Genomic DNA, 27,640 nt, shown 5'->3' with positions numbered 1-27,640 from the left:
TCTTATCTTCCCAACAATATGATAGTATTAACTTCTATCTAATGTAATTCATATTTAAAGGAACTGATCATTTCCTGAAGATTATCAAATTCATTTAGGGTTATTGATTTTGTTGTCAGTTACACAAATGAAATAAGATCTTAGATGGAAGTACGATTGAAATCAACGTGATCAAAATGCGTCATTAAAGAAGAGGGGAAAACCTTATATTGAGATTTTTTTTTATAATTATCCAGCTATGTGTAAGTAATTTTTCTGCAGTAATAATTAAGAAAAATACAGAATGTTCCCCCCAAAAGTGAACTATTGGCAGCAATTTTGAGGGTTTTTTAGTCTACAATTATATATGGCAACTATAATGGGGAAAGCTCCTAAAGCCTTCTATTAATTCTTTAATTTGTTAGAATTTTCTGGCACTGTCACATATAAGGTTTTCAATCTATTAATCTTTTCAAGCCACATAATTTAGAAATATGCCATGTGCCTATTTTTCATCCCTTAGGGTTCTTCTTTCCCTGATGACCCTAATGAACAACTCAAAGTAAGGAGCTATGCAGGTCTTTAAAGAGTGTGTAACAGGGTGCCTGGTGACAAAGGATGCATTTTCTTATCATCATTTAAATAAGAATGCTGCCATTTGAGGTTGCTGGCACTTTTTCTTTCTTAGTTTAATACTTTGCTCATCCTCAGTTTTAAAAAAAGTATTCCAGTTTGGCAAATCACTAGGATGGCACTTAAGCCAGTTACATAGATTTAAGGAAAGGACCCACCCATACTTTGAGGAAATGGTATAACAAGACAGTATTTTTGTCTTGGCAGGGCCTTGGATTTCTGAATTGTAAGCATGATAGAGATTGGAAGTTGCTAAGAAGGAGGAGATCCCAGAAACCACATGAGATTTTTTTGTGCAGAGTTGCTGGCTGATACTGGATGCTGTCCTAAGCAAGCCATTCCAATTCACGGGCAAGCCTTAGGTCAAGAGCTGTATCATTAAAGAACTTTAACAATAATAACACAGGCTTGCTTTGATGGAGCATCAGAGGTGAGGAAAATATGCAGTCATGATTTATCCTTTTTTTTTTTCACATGAGAAATTATTTACTGTTTTGGCTGCTTTAGTTTGCACACAGCCTTGCAAGAAACATTTAAGCTTCCTGTTTGGGATAGTGGCACCATGTGGAGATGTGCAACAATCTGGATTGGGAGAAATGGCTGAGATCACAGCATAAAATCTGTAAGTAAAAACTGTGGACTCGAGCTCAGAGCCCCCTCCCTCATGGCAGCCTGAACTGCAAAGCCCCTTGGTGCTAGAGAGCAGCACTCTCTGAACAAGTGAATATACCTCAGCCCAGCTCCAAATGGGGTTATAATGTTAACTGCTCAATACAAACTATGAATCCCCAACAAGCAGACAGAGGCTTTCGGTGACAACTGACCTTGGAGAGCCAGGGGATGTATCTGGCTCGGGATGGGGAGCCCAAAGGATTGGGTGCTATCTCTGGCCAACAGGTGAATCTGGGGCCATAGACTGACCCTATAAGGGGGCTTTCTGTCCCTATCTCTCTCTCTCTCAACCTGGGCAGCTCAGTGGAAAAAGCCTCAGCCATTTTCAGCTTGCAGTGCTCTGCAGTGGAGAAAGCCTCAGCCATTTTAAACTTATAGCACTCTGACCCAGACAAGGGTGGAGGTAGCAGAGTCAGAGAAACAAAGAATCTACTTATATGCAAATGACCTCTCTCTAAGGGGCATAGCTTCCAAGTTCTACTACCTGCCTTATATTCAGAACCAGACCCAGAGCCACGGGCCACACCCCCTTACACCAGTCTGGAGTGACAGGCTGACAGGCGCCACCTGCTGGGCAGAAAAGCACAGGGAAATTGGATGCTGAATATTTCTTCCATCTGGGACCTGATCCTGTTCTGGTCTGGGAAAACCTGATTGGGGTAACCAAGAAAACCAGATGCCTAGACATCAGAAAACTACAAACTACACTAAGAAAAATGAAGTTATGGCCCAGTCAAAGAAACAAACTTACACTTCAACTGAGATATAGGAATTGAAACAACTAATGCTAAGTCAATTCAAAAAGTTTAGGGAACATATGGCAAAAGACATAAAGGCTACAAAGAAAACACAGCATACATAAGGCAGAAATGAAAAGTTTTAAAAACAACTGGCAGAATCTATGAAAATGAAAGGCACAACACAAGAGATGAAAGACACAATGGAAACATGCAACAGCAGATCTCAAGAGGCAGAAGAAAACACTCAGGAACTGGAGAACAAGGCACCTGAAAGCCTACACACAAAAGAACAGATAGAGAAAAGAATGGAAAAATATGAGCAATATCTCTGGGAACTTAAAGACAAAACAAAATGCAAGAATGTATGTGTCATTGGTGCCCAAGAAGGAGAAGAGAAGGGAAAAGGGGCAGAAGCAATAATAGAGGAAATAATCAATGAAAATTTCCCATCTCTTATGAAAGACATAAAATTACAGATCCAAAAAGCACAGCATACCCCAAACAGAATAGATCTGAATAAGTCTACGCCAAGATACCTAATAATCAGACTATCAAATGTCAAAGACAAGGAGAGAATCCTGAAATCAGCAAGAGAAAAGCAATCTATCACATACAAAGGAAGCTTAATAAGACTATGTGTGGATTTCTCAGCAGAAACCATGGAGGCAGGAAGGAAGCGGGGTGTTATATTTAAGATACTGAAAGAGAAAAACGCCAATCAAGAACCCTATATCCGGCAAAACTGTCCTTCAAATATGAGGGAGAGTTCCAAATATTCTCTGACAAAAAGACAATGACAGAGTTTGTGAACAAGATACCTGCTCTACAGGAAATACTAAAGGGAACACTACAGACAGATAGGAAAAGAAAGGAGTGAGAGGTTTGGAACACAATTTTGGGTGATGGTAGCACAGCAATGTAAGTACACGGAACAAAGATGACTGTGAGTGTGTTTGAAAGAGGAAAGTTAGGAGCATGTGGGACACCAGAAGAAAAGAGGAAAGATAAAGACTGGGATTGTATAACTCAGTGAAACCTAGAGTGTTCAACAATTGTGATAAAATGTACAAATATGTTTGTTCATGAGGGAGAACAAATGAATGTCAACCTTGCAAGGTCTTAAAAATAGGGAGGTATTGGGGGAAAAATACAGTCAATGTAAACTAGAGACTACAATTAACAGAAACATTGTATTATGCTTCCTTTAATGTAACAAAGGCAATATACCAAGGCTAAATGCATATAAGAGGGGGGCATATGGGAGGGGTATGGGATTCTTGGTATTGGTGATGTTGTCTGACTCTATTCTACTTTAGTTTAAGGTTATCTTTCCTTTTACTGCTTCCTAGCTGTCATGTTTTCTTGTTTTTTGTTTTTTTTTCCTCTTTCTTTTTTCTTTTTCTTTTGCCTCTCTACCTTCTCTGACTCTTCCTCCTGCTCTGTGGAAGAAATGGAGATGTCCTTATATAGATAGTGGTGAGGGTGGTGAACACAAAAATATGTGACTATGCAGGGAACCATTGATTGTCTACTCAGGATGGAATGTATGGGGTGTGAACAAAACCATCTTAAAAAAAATGGGTTGCGGGGAGGAATGTAGACCTGGCATCGTGGGACGGAGAACATCTTCTTGACCAAAAGGGGGATGTGAAAGGAAATGAAATAAGCTTCAGTGGCAGAGAGATTCCAAAACGAGCCGAGAGGTCACTCTGGTGGGCACTCTTACGCACACTTTAGACAACTCTTTTTAGGTTCTAAAGAATTGGGGTAGCTGGTGGTGGATACCTGAAACTATCAAACTACAACCCAGAACCCATGAATCTCGAAGACAGTTGTATAAAAATGTAGCTTATGAGGGGTGTCAATGGGATTGGGAAAGCCATAAGGACCACACTCCACTTTGTCTAGTTTATGGATGGATGAGTAGAAAAATAGGGGAAGGAAACAAACAGACAAAGGTACCCAGTGTTCTTTTTTACTTCAATTGCTCTTTTTCACTCTAATTATTATTCTTGTTATTTTTGTGTGTGTGCTAATGAAGGTGTCAGGGATTGATTTAGGTGATGAATGTACAACTATGTAATGGTACTGTAAACAATCGAAAGTACGATTTGTTTTGTACGACTGCGTGGTATGTGAATATATCTCAATAAAAAAAAAAATTTCAAAAAAAAAAATGGGTTGATGAAGAAACCTTGAGGGCAATATACTGAGTGAAATAAGCCAGACACCTAAGGACAAATATTGTAGGGTCTCACTGATAGGAACTAATTATAATATGTAAACTCATAGACATGAACATAAGATATCAGGATATAGAACGAGGCTAAAGAATGGGGAGTGGTTGCTTATTATGAGCAGAATGTTCAACTAGGTTGACCTTAAATGTTTGGAAATGAACAGAGGTGATGGTAGCACATTGTGAGAATAACTAACAGTGCTGAATGGTGCATGAATGTGGTAGAAAGGGGAAGCCCAGAGTCATGTAAGTCACCAGAAGGAAAGTTGGAGGTTAAAAGATGGGAATGCATAAAACAGTGAACCCTGTGGTGGGCAATGTCCGTGATTAACTGTACAAATATTAGAAATCTCTTTCATGAACCAGAACAAATGTATGACACTACAACTAGAAGTTAATAATAGAGGGGTATGGGAGGAATGGAGTCTCCTTTCTTTTTTTGTCTTTATTTCTTTTCTGGAGTAATGAAAATGTTCTAAAAATTGGGAAAAAAATGTTTTGTAGTTAAAAAAAAAAGCCTATGGTTTAAAAAATATGTCCATAGAAACTTTAGTACTATGTGGGATATGAAGGATATACTTCCTAGGTGTCCTGTGCAATGGGCACCTCCTCAGGGAGCAGTATGTAAAGATCACAGTCACAGCTCCTGCCCCGTGACTCCAGACACAGATGCTCAGATGGGGTAGGGGAGCAGGCATCTGCATCCAGCCCACACGCTACTTGCTAAGACTTGAGCTCTTGCTCAGTGCTGCATCAGCTAGAGGAAGGGGCTTTTTGTAAATCCCACAAAGGCATATCCAGCAGCAGCCTTAGTAAATCTCCCCCATTACCTGTGAGGTCTGCATGCAAGCCTGGTCAGGGCCCACCACACATGTGCATTTTGTAGCTACAACACAGAGTATCCCGAGGAAAAAGAACCAGAAAACAGTGGCTATGGCTGTCTCTGGGAAGAGGAACTGGGTGGCTAGAGACCAGGAAAGGGGAGGAGCTTTTCTAACCAATTATACTCCCTGAAACCTTGTGAATGTTGTACCAAGCACATTTATTACCTTTTTCTAAATATATTGATATATGACAAATTAATGTTAAATCCAAGAAAAAATTTACCAATAATCTTTTTATGTAATAGCATTAGCCTAATCACTATATATATGTAAATATATGTATGCATGTGTGAGTATGTGTATGTATAAATAGAGCCTTTATTCATTTAATTTCTGTGTTATTTTAGGGATCTATTATAACATTGGCCACAGTAGAGTATATTATTGAATTCGGTGTGCCTCCCAAATCTGGAAATTTGTTTTGAATTGTAACCCCTGGGACACATTATAATAAATTTTCAACCTTTTCTGTATTGTTTTATTGTCTTTTTATTGCTATCTTTCTTTTTAGTAGTTAAGATGTTTGTGCATACCTGGCAAAAATTATAAACTTCATTCATGTTAATAAATCTTGACTGATCCGCCATCCTAGATAACTCATAAAAACAATCACATTAGCATATGGTATATAGAGTTTCTTAACACAATCATCGATATTTTCTTGCAGCTTTAAAAATTCTGTGGTTCTAAAATGCAAAACCATTATATTTCAATCTTATTATTATATTCTTTTTTTGAGGCTTGTGGAAAGAATCTGACAAACACAAAATGAAATCTGCTTTTGTTCATACGTAGCCTAGCACCAGGTAAGGGTGGGGGCTGTTCTACCCTGAGTCAATATTTCTGTGAGAGATAAAGCCCCAGAAATTTCCAGATTTCTGCTATTATTATAGGTGTTTAAACTTTTTATTATGAAAAATGGTACTTTCAATATTCAATATTAAAATACTGAAATAATAATTTGAAACCCATAGGAAGGTTGACCAGATGCTATAACAATTCCCCAGGTTCCCATCAACCAGTTTTCACAATTATCAGCTCAGCGGCCGTCTTGCTGCTTCTATACCCCCGCAGATTCCCTGCCCCTATACTATTTTGAAGCAACTCCCATATATATAGTTTGATCTGAAATATTTCAGTTTATCTCTCTAAAAGATGAGGATTCTGATAACAAAGAAACACCAACTCATTATCACATATAAAAATTTAGCACTAATTCCTTGATTCATAAAATATCCTCCCAATACTAAAGTCCCTAATTGTCTCATAAATGCCATTAGAAATAATTTATTGTTCAAATCAAGATCCAAATAATGTGGTTAGTTGATTGATCCTTTGCATTTATTTACTAGTTGGAATATTTCCATGAGGAACTTGTCCTTATTTAGTATTTGACTATTCATTGACATAGTCAGAAAAGGAATAGCATGATAAATGCTTGATTATTTCCCTTTATTTGAAGTTTTCAAAATATTGAGTTTCATAGCCTTCAACTGTGAAGGAGATGGGACTTTATTAAAGTTATTCAGTTAAAATGCCACTAAGTTTACTGTTCGTATAGAGAATCTGTTACATTTTTGTTTTGGTTTTTGAACTAGCATTCCCCATGTTGCTGCAAGCCTTTGGTTAAAGGTCCAGAGTTCCTAAAAAGTTGAGTCTGACAAGTTTTGCCCATTTTTTGTTGCTTTTATGGGAGGGGCAGAATTTGGAATTCCTTACTCCACCAATTTTGTTGCTGTCACTCCTGTCACTTTTAAAGTAGAATCATTTTTTTTTTGTTTTCTCAGAGTGTAGAACATCTGCACACTATTCTTCCATTCTTACCTAGCATTTGTTTTAATATTAGGCTAATATGTAATATTAATACATAAACATATGTAATGTTCATTTCTAGTACTTTGTTGAAAGTTTCTCCCAAAATCAGATGTGTGGTTATAGGTTGTCTACTGGTTGATTCCTCAGGAAGCAATTGTTACAATATTCCAAGTGTTTCTGGATGCTTAAATCTGTTTTTCTATAGCCTTGAGAGCCGAAGGAAAATTTGGCTGGGTGTAAAATCACTGACTCATACTTTCCTTGAGTTTCTTGTAAATGTTACTCCACTGTTGTCTTGCTTTGTATATTGCTCTTAGGAAGTCTGATGTGAACCCAGATTTCTTTCCTTTATGAATGACTTTTCCTTTGTTCTTAGAGACACAGAAATATTTTTTCTTGATCTATAAACAAAAATAATTTGACTAATGTAGTGAATTGAATTGTGTTCCCCCATAAGATATTTTCAAATCCTACCCCCAGTACCAGTGAATGTGACCTTATTTGGAATTAGGGTCTTTTTAGATGTAATCAAGTTAAGATTGGGTCATACTGGATTCATTTGGGCCCTAAATATAATGACTGGTGTCTGAATAAGAGAGAGGATGGGGAGAGTTGGATATAGAGGCACAAAGGAGTCTGAGAAGGATGAATGCCATGGGACATGGGAGGCAGACAGTGCAGTTTTGCAGCCCAATACACAGAATGCCAAGGACTGCTGGCAACCAGCAGAAGCTGGGAGAGGGGCATGAAACAGATTTTCCCTCAGAGCCTCAGGAAGGAACCAACTCTACCAACACCTTGATTTCAGACTTCTAGCCTCCAGAACTGCAAAAGAATAAATCCTATGGCTTTCAGAAACTCAACCTGTGTCAATTTGTTACAGTAGCCCCACAAAACTAATACAACTAGCATATGTTTCAGAATTAAGCATACTGGGTCATTTTTTCCAGGTACCCAATGGGGCCCTTTAAATGTGTATTAGTTTCCATTAAATGATATTTCTATTGGTCTACCTAAAAAATCATTGAATACTGGTAACCTCATTATTTTTACTTCAGAAAAATTTTTCTAATTATCATATAAGTATTATATTTGTTCTATTGTTTTATATTTCTTCTTGGAGGATTCCAATTAAATGTTCAATATTCTTTTCCTAGTTTCTATATATATTATTTTCTCTCTTTTACTTTTTGCTTCCTCATTTGGGTTTCATTTTCTTATGTCCCTTAGTGAATTTTAGCAGTAACTATTATTATCTTGGGAAACTTTCAGTTAGTCTTTATTTTGGAATCTTAAATAATTTGAGATGATTATCTTATAGGCTAAAATATATTTTCTTAGTTTGGGTACCTCCTTTTCATATTTTCCTGTTGTTAACCATTTCTTCACCTCGTGCCTTCATATTAAGATAAATGAGAGGATAAATTTACCTAGAATGTAAACTAAAAGGAGAACTATGCCATCTCACTGCCATCATGAACAGTGGAGGCTTAGAATAGGGGAATGATTTGAGAAAAAAAATAATAAAGAAGGTAGATTTGAGAGTCCACTGTGCTAAGATTTCATGTATATATTCATATAGATATTATAATTCTGATATATACAACTTTGTTGACATTTATTGACATTTTTAAGTATGCTCTAAATGTACAATCTTATTATGAGTAGATGACTATGTAGCAGCTCCTTCGAATGACCAGATTGAAGGCTACGCAAGGACAAGAGATCTCATGCATGTGTTGGATCTCACCCTGGCTTCTCTTTATGGTCCAGGAATGAATGAGACATGGTTCTTCCTCTCAGGATTTATAATCCAGTTGTAGGCAGAAAATCAAAATGCATGAAACTGTTGGAGAATAATACATGTAAGTATATAATTTTAAGTATAATGTTGATGCATGTTAACCCTTCCACAATGTCCCCACATAATTAACTTCTAGACACATTATTCCTGGGAGTAGAGCAAGCAGAACTGTGTTCTTTTTCACCCTTGAAACTGAATTCATAATTAAGAACAATGTAAATAATTTAAAGAATTAATTTGTCAGAAAATAACACATAAATGCACTCTATTCCTTTAGATTACATACTGTTACAGATAATTCTCTTTAAGACCCTCAGGTTTTACTGTCCCTATATACTCCTGGGTTATGAGTGTGAAACTGGGCAGTTGAGTCCATTCCAAAGGGGTTAATGGAAAAGGGAAATCATGGAGGGTTGGGAAAATAGAAAAGACTTTCTGTTCAGATTCCTACCTATTAAAATCAGGAGTCAACTGAATTGAAAGTGAATAAACTACAGGATTGCTACCTGAAACTTAGTTTGATGTTAAGGTTTTTAATTGAACTGTTCTTACATGTACATTACATATTTCAGGTTACTTTATGGAATTTTATGGTTTTATAAGAAATGTTGGTCCTGGATGAGGTGGAAGCAGATGTATCAAGATTCAAAAGGTGATAAGCAGGAATCAGGCTTCTCTGGGAATTCAGGAAAGAGAACTAGTGAGTGAGTTAGTGTTCCAGTTTGCTAATGCTGCCAGAATGCAAAACACCAGAGATGGATTGGCTTTTATAAAGGGGGTTTATTTGGTTACAAAGTTACAGTCTTAAGGCCATAAAGTGTCCAAGGTAACAAATCAGTAATCGGGTACCTTCACTGGAGGATGGCCAATGGTGTCCAGAAAACCTCTGTTAGCTGGGAAGGCACATGGCTGGCATCTGCTTGCTCCTGGGTTGCATTTCAAAATGGCTTTCTCCCAGGATGTTCCTCTCTAGGCTGCAGTTCCTCAAAAATGTCACTCTCAGTTGTGCTTGGGGTGTTTGTCCTCTCTTAACTTCTCTGGAACAAGAGTCTGCTTTCGACGGCCGTCTCCAAACTGTCTCTCATCTGCAGCTCCTCTCTCAGCTCCTGTGCATTTTTCAAAGTGTGCCTCTTGGCTGTAGCAAGCTCGCTCCTGTCTGATCTTATATAGTGCTCCAGTGAACTACTTCAGACTCACCCTGAATGGGTGGGGTCACACCTCCATGGAAACTATCCAATCAGAGTCATCACCCACAGGTGGGTGGGTCTAATCAGCACTAAAACGTCTACCCCACAAGATTGCATCAAAGAATATGGCTTTTTCTGGGGGACATAATACATTCACATTGGCACAGTTAGTATACATGAAAAACTCTGTTTTTCAGAGAAATTGCATTTCAGTTCCCGAAAAATAAAATTTCAGATTACCTTTGTTTAGTTCATGTGCATTTAACTCTAAAATGTTGACCCCATAATACTGTTGCTGTCTACCAGGATTTATGTGAGACCACCCAGGGCTATTTGTAATCAATGCTCATCTTTTTTTCCTCCACCCAGAAAAACATTTTGGACTGTAAATGAGCAACAACTTTGAATCTGCCCCATTTATGTATGTTAGCACTTTATTATTCGAGTGATCTGCAGCACGCTTTAGGACAATTATGACTAAGGCCCCAGGTTGCCCAGGGAAGTCCAAGTTTTATGCCTCTTGTCCCAGTGTAGTTATTCAAATAGCCCCTTTTCATTCTCAGCACCATCCCAGGTTCTATTAAAATTGTGTTGTTGCATTATGATCCATCCACCAGCATTTCATGACACCACCTTTGAGAAGCATTGAGTTAGATAATCTATAAATTCATAGTAGTTACCTCATAGCTATTTAAATAATATTGAGTTAAAATGTATTATTTAATATAATTGTAACTATGGTGTTTTGTATAAGAAATACATATGTGTGTGTGTGTGTTTGCAACTTTGTATTAGGGAATACTTCTTGGTATAAATGAGTTCACATTCAGGAAGAAATTTTACTGCAAAAGGAACTGAATTAATGTGTATGAGTATAAGATCAGGTATATAAGTAAGAACCATAAAAAAAAAATAGATCATAACCCACATCTGTAAAAAGGCAGTGTAATATACTCAAGATACATCTGAACCTGCCCCTCTGAGGTCCCAGTTCACTCATCAGGGCATCTCAAAGGAATGCGTCTTCAGACTAAGGCAAAGAAGTTGGTTATCGAGAATACAGCCTGACACCACTCAGGAATTAGGTGACATATTAAAGACATGTTATGGATGAAAATATTAATTACTGTACCAAAGAAACAAAAGTTGAGAGGAGACCAGAAAGAATTAGCTAAGATGGGAAATCAAAAATAAGGAAAGGGTCAAATAAGAGAGCAATCAGAGACAAATCAATGAAGGAAGCCCTTGGGGGGTGGGGGAGGGAGTCATAGCTTGATTGGAATAAATCTCAAAAAACACTAAGATCTTTCCATAGCTTTCTTCTAATGTACTCCTTAATGAGGGTGTGCTGGTTTAAAACTATTATGAACCCCAGAAAAGCCATATTCTTTTAATTCAACCTTGTGGGTGCAGACTTATTGTTGGGTGGGATCTTTTGATTAGGTTGTTTCCATGGAGATGTGACCCCACCCATTCAAGGTGGATCTTAATTAGTTTACTGGAGTCCTTAAGGGAGCTGACAACACAGACCTAGACATTTGGAGATGCTAAGTTAAGAGATGAAGCCCAGAGTTTCCCTTGGAGAAGCTAAGTGAGAACCCACAGACACTTAAGGAGAAAACCACTGGAATCAGAAGCTGAAAGCAATGCAATGTTGGAGCAAAGGACCAGCAGATGCCAACCATGTGCCTCCCCAGCTACAGAGGTGTTCCGGATTCCATTGGCCTTTTCCTCAGAGAGGTTATCTACCTTTTGAAGCCTTAATTTGGACATTTTCATGGCCTTAGAACTGTAAATTTGTGAATTAATAAACCCCCATTGTAAAAGCCAATTCATTTCTGGTATTTGCATTTCTGGTAGCTTTAGCAAACTGGAACAAAGGGCAAAGAAATCAGTCTGTTGGCTGTAAGAAAATTTAATAGCAATCTAGTAGCTTAGGAATGTACATTCTAAGTGCATGGGTTGTTTTGCAGAAAGCTGCAAAGTTCATTTAGAATTTAGGTCAAGTTCAACATGCGATTGAGCTGTATTTTAATATAAACCATAACAATCCCTGCCAATGCATTTCTATAAACAGATACAGTTTGGAGCCTTGCTGGTGGGTCCTATGGTCTCCACATGGATAAAGAAAAAAAGGCAGTTAATATCCTAGAATATTTAGTTTAAAATGATATACTCTTTACCTCACCAAAAATTCCATATATATGTAAATACTAACATGATTTCTATCAGAGATTTGGAGTAGCAATCTAAATCTCTGAGCATTTTTAAAGATTTTTTTTTCAAGCTAACCCTCTGAAGTTAAAGAATTTTTTTGCTTTATAGACAAGGTCCGTTTTTATTAATGCAGCCTTGCAAAGACACAGTGGCAGAATAGTCAGTAGAAGTGGAATGACCTGGAAGAGAAGAATTGTTGTTTGAGGCAAAAAGCCTAAAAGCATAAAGCTCCCTATGGTGAGTACAACCGAGATGTGGGAAGCATTTATAGGAAGAGCAGGGTTTCCTCGACCATCACCTGGGGTTGGTCAATGGCTTCGTCAGCACTTCCTGGCAACAATATTAAATATGAAGTGTTGAGCGAGGCCCTTACAGAAGGTGCCTGGACCAGAGCCAGGCCCCCAGCTGTGCCTGTGATGAGCATCCAGGTGCTGCTTGAATGAGGGATTGATGATGTGCAGGTAAGCCAGCAGAATATTGAATACAAGTGGGACAATTGGAAGCAAAATGGGCAGGAGAAATGAAGGAACCGAGAATTGAGCATTCAACAGCAGGCACAGCTGTGGACAGTCGAGAAACAACTGACCCGGGGGGCCCTGGCCTGGCTCCTTCTAAGGTCAAGCCCAATAAACATCTAATCCCTCCCTGCCTCCAGTAAAATAGGTTATTGCAGGCCTGCTATGCCTCAGCTATGCTTGCCCTGGAAATGCTTTGAAGACCAAAATCAACATGGTCTCCGGGTTCATGAGCCTTAGAGTTTGCCACGTAAGACAGATGGGTGATTGCACAGATGACATTGAAACATGATAAGTGGTTCAGAGAAGTGGCACATGATACAGAAAGGTATATACTAGTGGTGTTCACCTAGTTAGAAAGCTCAGGAAAGGCTTTCCGAGGAAGTGACAGCTGAGATACGAGGAGAAGGAGGAGCAGGTTCCTGGAAAAATGTTAAAGGCTTTGTGGAAGGAAGTGACATGGGGGAATGAGGGAAGGCCAGGGAAGCTGCAGAACAGAAAAAAAAGGGGTGAGTGGTAGGAGACGAAGTGGGGAGATGGCGAGGGACCAGATAAGATCAGGCCATGGAGCCCATGGTAAGGTTTTGAATCTTCATCTTAAAAGCACTGTGGAGCAGGTGTGCTTTTATTGTTGTTGTTGTTTTGTTTTTATTTATTTGTTTATTTATTTTTTGGTTCACTGGTTTATTTTTCCAAATGAGCAATAGGCTATTTACAAATAAGCAGATCTCCAATGCCATGTATTAAAATGGTAATCCTATCATTGTTTGAAATCTAAATGAAAAAAAAATTTATTGAGGCACATTTGATCTGTGAGTTTGAAACAAACTTTCTGATGTAGTGACAGATTCATTTTACTTTTGTACCCCTCCCACACATGAGCACCAAAATTGTCAAAGAACACTTACTATTTAGTAAAACAGTAAGGAATGTAAAAATTAAGGAGGGGAACATTTTCAAAAGGAAATCTTTGGAGATCAGTTTACTGCAAGTAAAACATACTAAATAGTGAGTGCACACTCCTGATACACATAAATACTAATAGCTAACAGGTACTCCAGAAATGGCAGAGCTCGAAACAATGAATATTAAACAAATTAAAGGTACTTCAGATACAAAGGAGAAAACAAAACGGTAACTAAAGAATAAAATAACCACCCGTGGAGCAGGTGTTTTAAGCAGGATGCCCAAGAGGGAAATAAATGGATTTGGGTAAACTAGATTTTATAGTCAGATTTCAGTATGAAACGACCTCTCTGGAGCGAGCAGGTATATGTACTAAACCAAAGACTTCACCAGTGCAAACAAATACATAGTGTGGGAAACATAATTGTCCTATGAGACTGGTACCTCCCAGGATTCTGCACAACTTGAGTACCCATATGCAGCAGCCGTGGCAGAACAGTGAGAACATAAGGAAATGTTTAAGACCAGAACAAGACTTTTTAATAATGCTATGTTTTTACCCAACCAATAGGGATTAACTCTTGGCAAGCATTCTTGCACCAGTGCTCATCCTTCCTTGGTTCTGTTTACTAAGACAGAAGCTGAGTTAAAGCCCCCAACTGAGTTCAAGATTAATTACCCATGTTACATAAAGAAGCTTTTATTATTTAAAAAATAAGCAAACATGCCAGTAGTTGGTAGAGCATGTGCTTGATGTGCTTGCAAACTGGGAATTCATCGCATCTCAAAGTTAAGTTGTTTAGATTGTGCTCTTTGGTGGTGTATACACAAAGCCTTCTTGTGTACTTTTATGTCAACAATTGCTTCAGAAATTTCCTTATTTGGGAGCAGCCAAAATTATGCCTGCTCAGCCGAGGAAAATCCCATTCTTCATCAAAGCTTCTTATAAGCATTAACGGTTTTATGTAGGGCATTTGGGAAGCGTAAGGAGCTAGAGTGCTCTGGTAGAATCTATACAGAAAGCTTTGCCTAATTCAAGCCTGTGCCATTTTTACTTCTGGGATTCTCCAATTTAACATTAATAGAGACTGTGGCAATGTTTATGGTCTTCTCCCATCCACAGTCACCAATATTTATTGATCATACGACTAAAATGTACTTGTTATTTTCATTCCGGATATCACTGCAAAGAATACTTACTCAAGGGCCTACCTGACCATGTGCTAGGCACTTTACACTAAGACTTACATGGGCTTTGGTCCTACCCTTGATGACCTAAAATAGCTAAAGATATTGACATATGAATACCAAAAACTAAATAGATGTAATTTATTTACATTACAGATTTTATTTAATTTTAGCTTTTAAGAGAATTGCAAGGACAAAGCTGGTTTACCCAAATCCATTTATTTCCCTCTTGAGCATCCTGAAAGATTACATTTCCTAGTCTGCTGTTATGCTGGCCCCATGTACTCAGTTTCTAGTCAATGGAATGAAAGCAGAAATTACATATGACAATTCCAGACTTGGAATTATTCCAAATGTGAGCATCCCTGTGCAATCTTTCAGGCTCCCTTTCCCCCTCACAGAGCAAATCTGGAGGCCATGTGTAGTGATGGGGGCATCAGAAATGGAATGGCCTTGATTCCTGAGTCCCTACTTGGAGGAAATGTGCTTGAGATCCACTATCCACAAAGATCCACATCAGACTTTGTTTGGGTGAAAGACAGTACCTTGTTTTCCTAAGATTTGGGAGTTGTCACAGAGTATAGCCAATCCTGACTGATACAGGATATTGACATTATTAGATTAGGTCTACCTTTTAAAAAGGAAAACTAATTGTTAAAGTGTATAGTGGTATGGGGACACTGTTTTGATTATGGAATGTTGGTTATCTAGAGCTGAATATCCAGCATAAAAATTTATTTTAAGGAATAATACACTAAGAATATGTTTGTATAGCTATTGTATTTGGATAGTTTCAATGCAATGGTATTTAATAGATACTGTCAGTTGTGTATTTCTATCTTCAGCTAAATTGGTATCTGGATACTCCAAGGCTTTAAACTTGGGTGATGAGGATCATAAAAGAACCTACAGAGAGAAATGGAGGAGTCTGGAGGGAGAGTTGATTGTGGAGTAAAGATTATTGTTCTACTTAGAAGCACTTTTTATCTTGGAAAATACTTGAACCCTCTCTTTTAAAATAATGTTGGACATTATTAATGATATTTAACATTACATAATATTAAAATACAGTTGCTTATTTTCTTTAAAGATTGACGAAAATGAACAAAGATTCTGAAACACCTTCTATTTCCCATTTGATTATACTCATATCCACACCAGCAAACCAATATAAGACAGGATAAAACATGGGTACATATTTCTAAATTGGATGCTACACTGGTATTCATTAATAAAATTCTGCTATGTAAATAGATAGTAAAATAGTAACAAAGTTTTATGTCAATTGCCCAAGTATTTTAGGAGCAGAAGGTAAAGTTAGTTTGAACGTTAAGTTGTAAGCACCTTTTAGGAAGGGGCTGTGTGTTTTTATTTCTTTATACATCCTCATATATAAAATATTCATATGTGAGTCGTGCCAGGACCTAAGTCAACAGGAAGAAGGCAGAAGCTAGAGGAGCCTGGGAAACTCAACATGGTAGAACAGTTGTCTCCAACTGTGGCAGCCAAGTGAGTCACTGTATAAAAGGCAAACCTAGCCAAGGTTGAGGCTATTTCTGAGATCTAAGAGTGTTCATCTGTTAAAGGGGGCAGGGGCACAGAAGAAATTCATTGTCAGTTGATACACAAATACACGGGGGCATCAGCTTCATTTTGATGATTTAATCCAAGACAGAAATACAGCCAGCGGACTAGGGGCTGGTGAGGAGGGAGTAGGACATGGTATTGGTGAGAGAGGTTTAAAGAAAGCAGGATCCAGCTCTTGTGAAGGAAGTTTGGCAAAACTTTAGGCAGATAATTAGAGACTTGGGTAGGGTTCAAGTTCTGGTTGTCAGGAGGGGTACTGAAATACTAGGCAGAGGAAACTAAAGCATAATATTTAAATGAACTGGCACAAGTAGAGCTCCCATTATTAGCAATAAAGATAAAAAGAGTATCAGCTGCCATCTATTGGGTGCTCACCATGTGCCAATATATTATATATGTCGTCTCGTTTGAATTCAATCCCTACAATAGACCAATAAGGTAGTTAATAGTGTCTCTGTATTAGAGATTAGGAAAGTGTAATATCAGAAGATTTAAGAACCCAAGCAAAGTTCCACAGCTAGTAGCAAGCAGAGATGGAATTCGAATGCAGGTTTTCTGATCCTTCGCTCTATGCTCTTGGCTGCTACCCTATGCTACTCATGGAAATCTCTCAGACATACTCTTTGCCCTGGTTAGGATTTGATGAGGAACAAGATGGCTTCAATCAACTACTGAAGGTCAGAAACTTTATATCTTTACTGAGCTGTGACTAACTTTGTCTCTTTCTTCCATACCTCCTAATAGTGCCTTACATATAGTAAGTGAACATTCATTTTTCATTGTTTGGCTTCTAAATTCAAGCTGGGAAGATTGAGGAGACAGGCAACAACAAAACAAGAACAATAAAACCCTGTTCTATACTATCTGGATGGAGATTTGTGCTGCTCGTGAGAAAGAAATTTCTTCCCCAGAGAGGCAAGATGCAATATATATCCTCTCATAAGTCATGAACATTTTGGATCAGATTGCACTCACCATCTGTACAAGTTTGAACAGTTGGCCAATTATATCAATTGATCCAATTCAGTAAATTTATGCATAATTTTAGTTAGACATCCAATAGCTAGTCAAATGAACTAATTCAGTTTGTCTTTTCAGGTATTCTCTATTCCCACGTGTGTCTGGCTTATAGTAAGCACACAATAAAAGTTGTCTGCACATAGTTTTGTTATTCTTATTATGTACAAAATAATCCATATTAGAGCTGCAAAGGTTTTAGATTGACAACGCTGTCTTAAAATACTTTCATATTTCTAGTGGCCATTAAGCATAACATCATTAGAGACTTGTAAAAAGATTAGCTAATGATTGGCTCAATTCATTAAAGAGACACATCAGCTCTGCTTTTTCTTCCCTAACGGCAGATCTTCCTACTCTCCAAGGCACTATTTACACTATTAAAATAACTAATGAGATCATTACCATTGTCAGAAAAGTCTCAGCCCAAGCAGATATCTTCACTAGTAAATGTAAAGTATTTGTTCCTGAAGAACTTCTTCCATGATTAATAAAATCAACAGAGAATCAGGAAATAGAACAGAGGACCAGCTCTAGGACGTCTCTGGGCCTATAAAATATTAAGAGCATATTAAGCTTGACGTTACATTTCCTTAGTCAGATATTCATTTAGAGTCATTCCTTTATGAAGTCAATTTAAGGTAGGATTCTTCTATGATTTTTAAGGCCTTAATTGTTGATCAAACTGACATGAAATACAAGTGGTACTCAGCCCAGACCCTAACTGATGTTTAGTAAAATATATACAATGATAAAAATAGAAGGAATAGGATGTAAAACACCAATATCTAGGAATTCAAACCTATCAGATGTAGCTTCCTGAGCCCCCTTTTCTGCAAAAATGAGTTTGACTTTTGGTTTCTGAGAAAGAAGACCCAAGTGTGTGTGGGGGGTGGGGTGCAGGTTAGCACAAAGCCACCACTGAGTTTGGAGGTGGTCTCTCAGCTTATTTACCTTGTATCTTAGTTTGCCAGACCTGCCATGACAAATGACAAATGACAGCTGGATTGAACTACAGGAATATATTGACTCATGGTTTTGGAGGCTAGAAGTCGAATATGAAAGTAGTGGCAGGTCTTGCTTTCTCCTGGAATCTGTAGTGTTCTGACAATCCTCTATCACCTGGGGATCTCTCTTGGTGTCTGCTCCCCTGATTTCTGCTGACCTCTGCCTTCTACCTATCTCTGGCTTCTGCTGGATGACTGTGTCTGAATTTCCTTTGTGTCTAACGACTCCAGACTCCAGTCATATGGATTAGGCCCATCCTGATTCAATTTGGCCTCATCTAAATAAGATCAGTGAAGATCCTATTTACAAATGAGTTCACAACCACAAGAATGTGGATTAAGACTTGAACATGTCTTTTGCGGATACATGATTCAATCCCCCAACACTCTGCAAATCATGTAGCTCTTTCTGGCTTTATTTCCAATGTTCAACAGAGCTGCAACCCACAACTTGCAGATTCCTGGCAATAAAGGAGCCGGTCTATAGAGATCAGGAATATCTTGCCAAAATCATTTCTAGGAGCCCCACCCCAATCCAAATGGTTGAGTAAGATGCTTCAGGGCTCCATCTCCCCACAGAAGCTTTGAACAACCTGCAAGAACTGGCAGAAGCATCTTTCTAAAAGTTCCAAAAAGCAGCCAAAGGATTGCATTAATAGGGTGGTACTGAATCAAGAAAAAAGCCATTTAAAAATGGTAGGATCTTGCAGAGCCTAGGCCCCTCCTACATCTCCTCACCAGCTTGGGTGGAGCCAGCTGTGCTCCCAGTGCAGATCCCTGATTATGGTTTTGGAGGGAACAGAGTAACTCTCAGACACATACTGGGAGCACGAATGTCTGGCTGAATCTGTCTGGTGGTGGCCTGAGTGACTTGCTGTCCCAGCTTGCCCTGCATGTAGAAGGTGGCTCACTGAGCTGTCTAACAGAATGCTGCAGGAAAGCAACCAAGTTGTACTGCCTGGGCCAAGGGACAGGTGGCCTGAGGGCATACAGTGCAGCACCCAAGACCAGGAGGAAACTTTTTCCTAGACAAGAAGGGAAATTTATATCTGTGTAAATGGGGAATTTTCTAGGGCCACACACAGATGCCCAAGACAAGAGGCATGAGCAGAAAGAATCAGGGAGGCCCCTCATGCTGGCCTGGAGCTGTTCTCCAAATTAATTATGTGGATAAGACTCGTAGAGGTCTTTCTCTTCTTTTTTTTTTGGTTAGCTCCTGGCATTCAAAGAAAGCTCTGTCATAGTACAAACTGGATATAAGCTTAAGGAACAGATGCTTCAGTGTCTAAATTCCAGCAATAATACACTAAAATATCCAAAATGTCCAGGTTTCAACAAAAGCTAACAAAACATAGAAAGAGGAAGTGATGGTCCACACAAAGAAGAAGTTTAAAGCATTAGAAATGATTGATAAGAAGGCCCAGACCTGGGATATTCCACACACAAAAAAATGTTAAAAAGATTTGGTCCTGAATATGCTCAAAGAGCTAAAGGAAAACATAAGAAAAGAATGAAAGGAAATCAGAAAAATGATTGATAAACACAAACAGAACATAAATAGAGTGATGGGAATTATGGAAAACAACAGAGCTGCAGACCGCAGAAATAGAAATTAAAAATTTCCTAGGGGGATTCAACAGCAGATTGGAGCTGGCAGAAGAAGGAATCAGTGAATTTGAAGATAAGACAATTGAAATTATCCAGTCTGCAGAGCAGAAAGAGGAAAGAATGAAGAAAAGTGAACAGAGCCTGAGGAACCTGTGGGACACCATCAAGCACACCAGTATATGCATTGTGGGAATCCCAGAAGGGAAGAAAGAGAGAAAGGGTCAGAGAGACTATTCAAGGAAAAATTGCTGAAAACTTCACAATTAAAATCATGACTATACACATCCAAGATGCTCAACAAACTCCAAACAGGATAAACCCAAATAGACTCATGCCACACTGTGTTATAACAAACCTGTCAAATGCCAAAGATAAAGAGAGAATTCTGAAAGCCACAAGATAGGAACAACATGTCACATACACGGATGAAGCCCCGATAAGATTAAGAGTCAATTTCTCACCAGAAACCTTGGAGTCAAGGAAGCAGTAGGAAGGGTAACGTAAGTTAGATCGCACCAAGCCAACTGCTGCAGTTGCTGTAGTTGTGTCTACAGCTTCCTGATGTTTCCCTTGGCCAAAAACGCACAGAATTGTCTCGGAGTTCGAAGCATTCAGCAAACAACAGCAAGGCAGAGCCACCAGAAATGTGTACCTGATTTCCAGGACAAATATGGTAATGCTCTACTAGCTAGTGGAGCCACTTTCTATGTTGCTGTATGGATGTAAACAGCAACACAAACTGGAATAGAAAGGAACCTGTCCCCTGTTGGCAGAGTCACCCCAAAGGAATGGCGAGATCAGTAATCATCCCAGCTGGTGTGATTATTGAAATGTTTCAAAACCAACTTATAATTGATGACAAGTAAAAGCATTGTGTACCCATTAAAATACGGCATTAATAAGGAAATAAAGTACATTTGAAACCTTAAAAAAAAAAAAAAGAAAGCAGTAGGAATATATATTTGAAGTACTGAAAGCAAAAAAAAAAAAAAAAAAGAAAAGAAATTGTCCAACCAATAATTCTGTATCCAGAAAATCATCTTTCAAAAATGACAGAACTAAGACATTTCAGATAAACAGAAACTGAGGGACTTCACTACTAGACTGGAGACTGGCCATACAAGAAATGTTAAAGGTAGTTCTGCAGGTTGAAAGGAAAGGAGACTTGACTGAACCACATGGACAAACAAAGATCTCTGGTAAAGATAACAATGAGGGTAATATAAATACCAGTACCATTGTAATTTTGATTTGTAACTTCATTTGTTACTTCATACAGGATATAAAAGGCAAATGCATAAAATGTAATGATAAATCAATGGTTTTGAATTCATAATGTATAAATATGAAATTGTGACAAGAACTGCATAAAGTGGGAAGGAAGGGGGTATTGGAACATGGTTTATGTATGTTTTGAAGTTGTTAAGTTGGTATCAAAACAAACGAGATTGGTGTAGAGTTAGGATGTTTAATTTATGCCCCATGGTAACCACAAAGAAAATATCGGAGGATATACAAACTCATAGAGACAGAAAGTAGAGTACAGATTAACAAGTGTGGTGGGCAGAGGCAATGGGGAGTTAATGCAAAATGAGTGTAGGGTTTAATGAGTGTGAGGGATGGTGGTGAAGGTATTGCAACATTATGAATGTGATCAATCCCTCGAATGGTCTGCTTGGGAGGGATTGGGATGGAAAGATTTATGTTGTGTCTGTATTTCCACAATAGGAAGGAAGGAAGGAAGGGAGGGGGGGAGGGAGGGAGGAAGGAAGGAAGGAAGGGAAACTAAAGAGAGAATGACAATTAAATGCACTACCAAAAAAATTTGCAACGATATCATGTCAGGGCTCAGTGATGAACCACAGTTAATTTTCTTTTGTGGTATAGTAACAAGCTGAGAAGATAAATGGAGAAGATGAGAAACTGAGCTGCATTTCAGCAAGCCCCAATCCTTTCAAGATAATGCTGTTATCAAATGAAGATATTCTTAGGTTAAAGCATCTTCCAAAGATTTTGAGTTTACACCTGGGGAATCTCTAGTCTTTATCAGTACTGCAACTTGGAAAAAGACACTTTTCAAATTAAACCAGCTTGAATTTAGCTAACTTGTAAGATAGAACTATGACAGCTATATATTAATATAGGATGTATACCTAGATATAAAAATGACAGAATCAGTAACAAAGAAAGTTCTGAAAGTCAACTCTCCCAAGCTTAACAGTATATTTTAATTATCATAAAAGAGACTAATAGAACAAAACAATAATTTGCATTCCTGCCACAAATTCCTCTACTTTACTTACCATTGATTGGCCTTTTAATGGTTTAGGGCTGAATAAATAAAGTGTATGGCTGAAAAAATATATATTATTGACATATTGTCTTCAATTAAAGCCAGAAAATTAAAATTACAATAAACTTCATTTTTCTGAGTAAATAAGATATTTACAATTAAGATCATGTCATGAGTTTTAATATCCATACTCTCTTTTTCAACATTTTTTCAACTTGGTTAGCATTGTAGGAAAAAGCAATCATTGCAAAAAAAAAAACACATATATAAGGATGCTAATAAAATTTATATACTTCCCAACTCAATATTTTATCAAGTACATATATTCTAATTTTTAATTCTGTGCCTGTTTCAAGGAATGCTTTGTCCATATGTTCCCAATTGATTTACATTTAATTCAGCAAACATTAACACGAATAGGATTCTTAGTACAGGCCACTGGAAATTAACTTGTTTTAAAATTCTATAAATGACAGATGATTTCCACTGTGTATTTTGGTATAGTGACATATAATGCCGTTCTATCCGTAATGCAAGCTGAAAGGTATTTTACCTAGTAAATTCCAGAAAACCAATGAGCCAAAGCAGCAAATAATAAAAATTGAGAAAACTAATTATATTTAAATAATTTCAGTGATTATTAGAACTTCTGTTCCGGAAAGAATTTGAGGTAACTTACAAGGAAATAAACACTTGCATGATAAGAACATGTTAGAAACAGATGATGTCTCTTGATCATCTCAAGTAAAGCAAATAGCACATTATGAAGAGTTTTTCAGATATTGCTACCTTTTGCCAAACAGAAGAGAAGCAAGAGATTGGGGCAATATTTTTTCAAAGGGATGGGCAATCAGGATGAAACCTGCATTGGTGTGCTCCTGTCTTGGCAGGCTGTCATAGTGCCCTGCTGTCAGAACACTTCTGGTGCTGGGACACAGAGAGCATCTCCTCAGATACCATGGCACCCAGCTGGTAAGCCTTAGGTGGAGCCAGAGTGAATTGCTATCATCTACCTATGTCTCCAGTTTTGGAGGCCAGTAAACATGGTTTTTTTAAATACTTGAGTCTAATAATAAAGTGCAAACTTCTAAGCAGAGGTCATAAAAATATCCACCCTATCCTTCTCCACGTAACTTTCATTGTCCAGCATCTTCCCTCAATCTATAGTCTCACTCTCTCACAGTTCCCCCAAACCCAAAACTCAGCCTGCTTCACCCTTCTCTCTCCCTCTCCTGCCACAGTTTTGGATCTAGTCTCTGTCCCCGAACCCCACACTGCACCAAAGGAAAGGTTTAGAATATTGAGTTCCATAGAAGTAGTAGATTGAACCCAAGCAAACGGTTTAGCTCCCCTCAAATGAAACTGGTCAGTAAAGGTTATTTTTAAGAAATTAAATCAGAAGGAAGGAGAGAGTAAGAGAAAGGAGACGATAACTATACATTTTGGAATGCAAACAGCAGAACTAGACTAGTGGTAACCCACTTAGCAAGCCCGAGAAATCTAAATCCGGAACCAGCAAGGGGAAATCTAATTTCAAATCTGATTTAAACCACAGAATTTTAAAGAGGCTCAGTAATGGATGGCCCCAGCTGTCTCTGGAAGTGGGAGTAAAGGAAAGCAGGGATAATAAACAGAAGATATTTTTGAAAGCTCTTTAGCTAGCTGTGTAGATAGAAACCTGGATCTTTTCCTCCATTTGATACCACTGGACAGCTTTCCCTCTCCACGGCAGTAAAAGGATATGCTTTATGCTATTGAGAGCATAGCATATGGAATCTCTGCATTTAAGTACAAAAGGCACAGTTGAGGCATAAGAACTGAATCCAAAACCAAGGGTTTAAGTGAATATGTGCACAATGAATAATACTCTCTCCAGTCTTTTTCCCCACTCAGCTTCTACATTTTACTTTCAGGTAAAATATGGAAGGAGTCTTCTCTAGGGGATATGATTTACATAAGAGAATAAAAATGTTCTGAATATTTTCAACATCAGAGTTTGCAAAAAAAATGTCCCAACATGATCACCCTAGAAACTTACTGATGAATTAAGAACTTTCAAACATATTTTTGGTTTCCCATTTATGTATGATCAGATAGCCCAGGATTACTAGACATCGGAAGAGGTTCTCCAACAAGAAAGATAAAGAACAAAACAAAACAAACATATTAAAGGTACTTGGCAAAAACAGAAATTATGCAGGAAAAAGACAACATAAACAAATAAATATCATTGATACCTTCGAAATAATAATAGAAGATGTTGCATCTTATTTTCCAAAAGGGAACTCTTGGAAAATAAAAAAACAGCTCTTAGAATTAAAAAATATTATAGCATAAATGAAAATCTCAGTAGGTTTGAAAACTAAAATTGATGACATCTCCCATAGAATGGAGTAGAAAGAATAACAAATGAAATTAGAAATGACATGAAAATTAAAAAGTCGGTCCAGGAGGTACATTATCTGAATCAAAAGAGTTCCAGAAAGACAGAGTAGAGAAATTAAAGGAGAGGAAATTATCAGTGCAATACATATATATAATATTATTTATATTATATATATATATATAAAGTTGTATATCGTTAATTTCCAGATTCAAAGGGCCCAGTGAGCACCCAGGACAATGAATGAAAAAGATCAACACCGACACACTTCTCATAGAAATTTCAGACCACCGAGGATAAATTAAAAATCTGACAAGTTTCCCAGGAAAGAAATACAGGTAACATCAAGAATCAGAATGGTTTATGATATTTCAACTGCTACACTGAAAGCTAGGATACAATAAAACAATAGCATGAAAATTCTGAAGAAAAATTATATTAAATATAAAATGTTAGACTTGGCCAAATATTAATCAAGTGTGTAAAGAGTGAAAGAAGAAGGGAAAAACATTTACAGACATGTAAGATTTCACTAAAAGTATAGAGAGGAGGTTGTTTTTTAAGTGGTGGAGAGTTTGCGGTTAAATGAGAACAAGCAAATAGAAAAATTAGTAAAGGAAAAACAAAAGTTAAATCAAAGAACACAAAAGCATTGTACAGGAAAGGAAAAGTTATCACAATTTATTCATTTGTAACTACCAATTACGTAGTTGTAATTACATAAACACTAAATATTGATCTAACCAAAATTACAAAATAACTAAATAACTATTGGCAAAATGACATGGAAAGTAGATGAGGAAAGTGTAAAGAAAGTTATATCCTAATTTTTCATAATGGGAAATTAACATAATTTCTAAAGTGAAAAATTAAACAATAGCAAGTCAGCTAATTTATTTCTGAAATACAAATCTAAGTTGAAAGCTATAATTCTGGAGGAGAAGAAATGACGATTGGGGTGTATGAAATGTGGAAAGCAGGACATAGCTATTTCTCTTCAATTTAACAAAACTTGTAGAAACATTTGATTCTTTAAACTAGGTCAATATATATCTTTGATAAAGATTAAAAAAAAATTGAAAAAAGAGAGAAGTAGAAAGGGAGAAATCTTCATTAGGAGAAAATGCTGCTATTAGTTGTTTTTAACTTGGGGAACATATCAGAGTTAACGGGAAACTATCTAAAATAGTGACATACTTGAAAATATATTTGTCTTCACCTGCCCATTCCCAAGAGTTTAATATATAGCCAACTTCAGGGTAAAGAAAAAAATTTAATTGGTAAATTTATAAGGAGGGATATCAAGTAGGCAATTAGCATGCAGTGGAAAGGACAAGGCTAAAGATATAAAGTTTAGAGTCATCAACATATGGATAGTATTTAAATTCACGTGACTGGATATGATCGTCTAGAGCTGTACTATCTAATATGGTAGCCAGTAGTCATATGATACTATTTAAACTTAAATCTATTGAAATTTAATATAATTAGAAATTTAGTTCCTCAGCCATACTAGCTGCATTTCAAGTGTTCAGTGGCCGCATGAGACCAGTGGCTGCCATATTGGATAGCACAAATATAGAATTTGTCCATTATAAAAGTAAGTTCTATTGGACAGAATAGAAGATTATTCTAAAATTTCTATCAAAAGGTAAACAGAGAATGGATATAAATAGAGAAGAAAAAAGAACCAGGATCTGAGCCCTGGGTCACTTCAACACTTACAGGTCTGGAAGAAAAGAAAGATCCAACAGGGAGAAGAGAAGAAGCCAGTGAGGTGGGAAAAGAGCCAGGAGAGCATGTTCCCAGAAGCCAAGTGAAAAATAGTGTATCAAGGAACAGGTATTGATCACTTTTGTCAACTATGGCTTAGAAATCAAGTAAGACAAAAACAGAGATTGATCATTAGATTTAGCAATGTAAATAGATGTCATTGGTAACCTTGACAAGTGCTGATTCAGAGGAATGATAGAAAAGAAAGCGGTGTTGGAGTGAGTTGTAAAGAAATGGGGCATTGAAAATTGTGCCTAAAGACAACTTGTGTGAGAATTTTTGCTATGATGCATAACAGACATTGGGCAGAACTTAGGAGTTAAGGGGTGTGGTTTTTGTTGTTTAAGATCGAATATATAAAATTAGATTTGTGCAGCTGATAGGAAACAATAAGCACAAAGGAGAAATAGATGATTTAGCAGAAGGAATAACTGCATGAGTGAATTACTTGAGTTCTCAAGAGGAGATGCAATCTGAAACTTAGGTGGAGGTATTAGCTGTGGAGAGGAGCAGGGACCTTTTTCCTAGTAACAGAAAGGAAGGCAGATCTTTCTACTGTAAGTATGAGGACTGTGACAAGAAATAGATGAAGGAAGAGGAAGGCGGTTTTTGTGGATTGAAGTTATGCATCGATGGGAAAGGAAGATGTGGGGGCTTTGTCTAAGAGAGTAGACAAGTGTAATATTCATTACCATTGTATTAGAAAAAATAAAATGGACTTTTAAAGAGAAAATTCAAAGTTCTTTCTTCATAATGAGTGTAAGGATTCAAAGGTTTTCCACAGACTCCAAAACTCTTTATATTTATGATTGTCCATGATGTATAAGTTTAATGGTGGAGGTAGCTTACATTTTAAAAGTAAAGCTGTGACTCTCACTTCCAGGGAGATAGAGTAAATGTACATTTCCCTATTCTACTCACTCAGAACAACTGAAAACCCTGGACATATTATATAAAAACAAACTTCAGAAGACTCTGAAAGCTGGAAAGGAGGAAGAAGACTAACTAGGGAAGGGCACTGGTGAATTCTCTGGGTTTCTTTTTGCCTCATGTATCTCATATTTGGAGCTGAAGAAGCTGGCAACCTGGGAATGCCAAGGGCACAGCCAAAAAACCTAAACCAAAGCCTGCTCTCTCTAGGCAAAGGACCAGGAAAGCAGCAGCCTCAAAAGCCAGAAAACTTTTAGACAATA

The 27,640-nt window shown here is 37.5% G+C and overlaps 1 pseudogene; it reads left to right on the top strand.

Moving 5' to 3' along the window:
* Window positions 1-20,550: 20,550 nt before the first annotated feature.
* LOC119530081 lies at window positions 20,551-20,884 on the top strand (annotated as a pseudogene).
* Window positions 20,885-27,640: the final 6,756 nt, after the last annotated feature.

This window comes from Choloepus didactylus, chromosome 3, assembly GCF_015220235.1.
Source record: "Choloepus didactylus isolate mChoDid1 chromosome 3, mChoDid1.pri, whole genome shotgun sequence".
Classification (NCBI taxonomy): Eukaryota; Metazoa; Chordata; class Mammalia; order Pilosa; family Megalonychidae; genus Choloepus; species Choloepus didactylus.
The sequence above is the reverse complement of the archived record's forward strand: the minus strand, read 5'-3'. Positions and strand labels throughout refer to the sequence as shown.